Source organism: Octodon degus, unplaced genomic scaffold, assembly GCF_000260255.1.
Source record: "Octodon degus isolate 3935 unplaced genomic scaffold, OctDeg1.0 scaffold00067, whole genome shotgun sequence".
NCBI lineage: Eukaryota > Metazoa > Chordata > Mammalia > Rodentia > Octodontidae > Octodon > Octodon degus.
In genome coordinates this window covers 7,332,499-7,338,242 of record NW_004524643.1, presented here as the reverse complement: position 1 = coordinate 7,338,242, position 5,744 = coordinate 7,332,499, and the positions used below count along the sequence as shown (strand labels likewise).

Sequence of the window (5,744 nt, the reverse complement as noted above, 5' to 3'; positions counted from 1 at the left end):
ATGACGTTGGTGATATTTGGGGGTCAGGTTTTTTGTTTTTTTTTTTAGACAGACAAGGTCTCATTATGTAGTCCAGACTGGCCTTGAACTCATGGTGATCTTCCTGGCTCAGTGTCCCAAGTGCTGGGATTACAGGAGTGCACCACCATGCTTGGTGGGGTCACTCTGATAGATGAGTATTAGCTAAAGGCTGAGGATGAGGAAAAAATATTCCCCATGAAATGGAGAGTATGTGGTCAACACAAAGATAAAACACCATCAAAGAAATATTTACCAAGCACCTACCCTGTGCCCAGACCCACGGTGAGAGCTGGCATTCTGCATTGAAACAGATTCAAGGACAAACTCAGGCCAGATGTCAGCCTGGACCAATAGCCAAAGATGAGAATAAAAACATAGGCAGAAACACGACTCACCCTTATGGTTGGGTGGACAGTTTCCATAAGGAAGATTTCTGTGTTTCTATATGTGTCTTCCTGATTCTATTAGGGTAAGGACTGCATGTCCCGGTCTCTCTTGGGAATCCATGCAGCACTGACATTTTCTCCTGGTCTTCTTTAGATTACACGTCCCTGACCCTCACAAAATATGATGCTACTCTTTGCTTCTGATTGCAGCGGGGGCATCAAGAGACAGACAGCAAGTGACTAGCCAGGGCAGAGGCTGTTCTGAGTGTGCAGGGACCAAGAGGGTGCACTTCTCTGGAAGCCTGGCCTGGGACAGTCGGGCCAGCCCCAAGGGAGGCAGGGGCGATGCTGCACACAGATGCCTCTAGCATAAATGGCTCCCTGCTGGCCAGCACAATTGTGTCTGATACATTTCCATGAAATTGCCACCCTGGAGCACTAATGAGGTGATGATAGAGACAGCTAGTATTTTACATAATTCCCAGGAAGCCTGTACTCAGTGGAGGCCAGAAAAGAGCCCCTTGAATTCCCTATGAACATTCAGGATGTGTGGGTGAATGTCATTTATGTGAAAGCAGAGGCTAAGGGACACCTGGAGGTCCCTGGTTGAGGGGCCAGCCTTACAGATCCAGTGGAATGGCAACTCTGATTTTTGGAGTTTTGTTCCAATATTGACTTACATCTGGGATGGGCGGTGTCCTGGAAGCATCTTCCTGGCCTTGGACTCTTTCCTTCAGCTGGAGAATATATGCAAGCCCTATTCCACCTTTATAATGAAAGTCTATCACCTCATTGTTCCATTATCTCTCCAAAGCTCTTCACAGTTAGACTTCTAGAAAAGGCACTATGTGTGCATCTGCTACATGCACTACCCCCCAGTGGTTAGCAAGGACTAAAGGCAGCTAAAGCCAACGCCTTACCTCCCTTTCTCTCAACATCCCCAGCCTCCAGGATTTAGCCTTTTCAACCACTCTTTGGAAATCCCCTTTGTTTGCTTTCTGAATGACCATGCTCTCCTGACTCTCCCTGTGATGTCCTTGAATCATCTCTTTCAGAGAATTCTCAAGTGGGCCTCATTCCTTCAGTGCACTTTGCTCAGGACTGTCCTCACCACTCTTGCCTCCTCACTCTGAGTGACCTCATCCATTCCTTTGGCCTTAACCAATCGCTCACAGGCTGACACTCCCAGCTCCATATCTCTTCCCTGGGCATCTGGTCTTTGTATGTCCTACCACTTGGCTATGCCACAGTTCCTAAACTCAGCACATTACAGGTATTTACCCAGTTGAGTTGATCACCAGCTCCTTCAAATATACTCCTTTGATAGCCTTCAGTTCAGTTGATGGCAAACTTTTACTCAGACACAAAACCTAGAGATACAAGTAGTCTTCTAGTCAGTCTTGGTGTTTAACGCCAGTGGCAGCTTACTATGTCCAATTCTCTCTGCCTTCCTTATTCCTAAACTCAGTGCCCCCCCCATCACTACCTCAGTTCAGGTTTCATCATTTCTCATGTAGATTTTTCAGCAGTTACAAGCAGCTTTTCCTGTTTCTCATCTTTTTCTCCCTTTCTCCCATCCTCCATGTTATTCTCTCAATGACCTGCAAAAGCCTGAAGCCTATGACTTTGTCACCTGGTTGAAAATCTTTTGATGGTTCCCAGTGCCCTCGGAATCAAATCCAAATCCTTGACTTTGAGTCAAGGGGTGAAGGTATGACCTGGGTCCTAATGATAGGAAGTCAAGAGAGGAGAATGTTGAGAGAGGAATGCCTCATGACTAACAGGGCATGTGCAAGAGCAGCTACCCTTCTTGGGAGATGAGCTGTCTGCTTGAGACACCTGGAAATGCTTCAGGCTTCTCTTAACCACAAGGTATAATACTGCATCTATGATAAAGAAAGGAGAGCAGAAAGATGAGGAGTCCCTGGGGTTATGGGTTAGATCTAGAATGACCCCAAAACTCCCATGCTTTCAGAGGCAGGGCTTTTGGAAAGCGAGCGGCTCATGAAGGGTGCCATACTCTTCATGGATGGATTCATCCACGAATGGGGTCAGCAGCTGAGAGTTTTGTTAGGCTGTGGGGCCTGGTCACAATGGAAGGGTGGCTTGGAAGGGAGTGTCTCTCTCCTGGCCTCCTCCCTTCGCTCTCTGCTCCTGGCCACCATGACTTGAGCAGCTTTCCTTTTCTAGCCCCTTCTTCCATTGCTATTTCTGTGTCAGACAAACTTTGAGCCAAACTAGACTTCCTCTCCTTAAATTGTGGGTGCCAGGAAATTTATCCCAGCAATAGGACAGTGGTTAAGATACTTAGGTCTTGCTGATACCCCTGAGCCAGTCACTGAACCAGCTGGGGAATGATTTACCTCCACATTTTCTGGGGCATGAGATAATAATTGTCCCAATTACAGATATTCCTTGATTTATAAGGGTATAGGATCCTGTATGCCCATCATACATTGAAAATACTATTAAGTTACAAACACATTTAATAAGCCTAACTTAGCTTAGCAACACTCTCTATTATTTGCTCTGATGGTTGTGTAGCTGACTGAGAGGCCACAACCCAGTGTCACAAGAGCATATCATGCCACATATCACAGGCAAGGAAAAGATCAAAATTCAAACTTTGAATTATAGTTTCTACTGAAAATGTTTCACTTTCCCACCATCATAAAGTTGAAAGGTCCTAAGCCAAACCATCACAAATCAGGGACAAGCTTATTTGTTACTTCAGTTAGGTTTCCTGTTACACATAGTTGACAGTACCTAACACATTTTGTTGCCAAGTTTCTCCTTTTTGAAAAGCAAAAAATAGTCACGGTTTTATAAAAATGGAGTCTTTTGTGATCCTTTTAGAAAGAGGCCTTAGGGCTGGTCAGGTAGCTCAGCGGATTAAAGCGCCTGCTTAGGCAGATACAGGGGCCAGGGATTTGATCCCTGGCCTGCCATTCTGGCCTTGCCAGGCAGGGCTCACTGAGATAGCCACTGAGAATGGGCGTGGTGGCATGTGCCTGTAATCCCAGCACTTGGGAGGCTCAAAACAGGAGGATCACTATGAGTCCGATCTGTGTAGTGAGACCCTATAGACCCTGTACTAAATACATGAAAGAAGCCTGAATCTGCATGTTGTTAACATAGCAATAGGCATCTTCTATTGTGCAATTCAGGGAAACAATTATTTTGTCTTTAGATATTTCTTAAAAATTACAGTCCAAAGTCCGTGGTGCAACAAACAGCCAGCGCATTCTCCAGTCCAGTCTCTCACCCAAACGCAACCTCCTCTGCTCCTCCTAGCCACATGCAGCCTGTTTTAGTCATCACACCAGGGCAAGAAGATAACAACGGCTAGGCAGCTGCATTCTATGGGGAGCTATGTGTCATCGCCCCTCTCTGCTCGCAGGTCTAGTTGTGCTGTTCTGTTGTCATGGAGACACAGCCACTGCTCTGAGCATATGGCCTAGAGCCTCCATCTCTCGTATTCCCTGTGAGGAAGAGGAGCTAGCACTGGAAAACAACGCAGGGCTGCCTATATCACCTGCTGTGCTTGCTGAGAGAACAGGGAGAAGGCATGTCTGTGGAGAGAGCTGGGTTGGAAAGGCCGTGTGCAATTCAAACTCAGTGAGTTCTGATTCTTCTGTGAATTGCTCCCGAGTAATGCCCACACACCTAAAATGCGTGCAGACGGATCTGAGGAGGCTGGAGGAGTGGTAAGGAGGAATCAGGGACACAAACACGTAATGAACACTCACTGTGTGCCGGATGCTGTATTACATATCACAGTGCACACAATAATGAGCGTTTTTGAACCCAGTTAAGAACAAGGTACTTTACACCACTTTTTTTTTTTTTTTTTTTGTGGTACTGGGGATTGAACTAGTACCATAAAAAATGCTTGCCAGGAGGAGGAAGCAGCGAGTTCCGGAGCTCAGCCTAGTCGGCCAAACCTTTGCTCCAGAGATCAGGGCTGCCGAGGATGTGGTGGCCACTGGCACCGAGCTGAACGAGCTAGAGAGCGGTGGGCTGCTGCACGAAATTTTCACGTCGCCGCACAACCTGCTCCTGCTCAGCCTCTGCATCTTCCTGCTCTACAAGATCGTGCGCGGAGATCAGCCAGGGGCCAGCGGCGACAACGACCGACGACGAGCCGCCCCGACTCCCCGCACTTCAAGCGGCGTGACTTCACCCCGGCCGGCCGAGCGGCGGCGTTTCGACGGTGCCCAGGACCCGCGCAAACTCATGGCCATCAATGGCAACGTGTTCGACGATGTGACCAAAGGCCGCAAGGTCTACGGGCCCGAGGGACCTTATAGAGTCTTTGCTGGACGAGACTCATCCAGGGGCCTTGCCACGTTTTGCCTGGATAAGGTAGCACTGAAGGATGAATACGATGACCTCTCCGACCTTACGCCTGCCCAGCAGGAGACTCTGAGGGACTGGGATTCTCAGTTCACTTTCAGGTATCATCATGTGGGCAAGCTGCAGAAAGAAGGGGAGGAACCCACTGTGTACTCAGATGAAGATGAACCGAGAGATGAGAATGCCCGGAAAATGATTACAGCATTCAGTGGAAGCATATCTATCTTTGTATTTTTCAGAATCATTTGTAACATACCAGTCCATCTTTAAAACATGGTGATTTCAATATTTAGAGAAGTTTGAACTTGCTGTAAATATTTAAATTAACATCACTAGTGACACTAATAAAATTAACTTCTGTCTTAGACTGCATGAGATGTTTGTATGTCACAAACCCAGAAAATGAATTACAGTGCTATAATGCAAATGTTAATAGTTTTTCTTCTATATGTAGTTACTACAAGTTGAATTTAAATTTGTTTTTTTCCAGAGCGACAGGTAAGACTCAGATATTTCCACAAACAGGTAAAAATGTTTGATGTGTATCAAGAATGAAGGATCAACTTGGCAGCATGATATTCTCTAAATAAATTCCTTTTAGTCAATTGAGTTAACTGTATGATTTTTGTTTTATCTACCTCTAAAGCAAATCTGCAGTATTCCAAAGGCTTTGGTATAAAGATAGCCATCTAGTAGCAGGAGAAAAATCTCAATGTGGGGCTCAATTAGGGGAAATAATCGCTGTGTTTCTGGACCACTTTGTTGTCTTTGTCCTCCTATAGACATTCAAACACAGTAATATACAGTTAGATCAAAATAAGACCTGAACATTTAAAAGACTGCTTTGGCAGAAAAATCCCTACACACACGAAGAAGGTTGTAGGACTGGTTTCCCAATCTCCATGTTCATAGCAAGGTAATGGTTATTTAAAAGCATGTTAAGCGCAAGAGGGGCATACAGAGTAGGACCAGGTGTGTGCT

The 5,744-nt window shown here is 46.0% G+C and overlaps 1 pseudogene; it reads left to right on the top strand.

The window, feature by feature from the left end:
• The first annotated feature begins 4,295 nt into the window (after positions 1 to 4,295).
• Positions 4,296 to 5,372, top strand: LOC101577187 (annotated as a pseudogene).
• Positions 5,373 to 5,744: the final 372 nt, after the last annotated feature.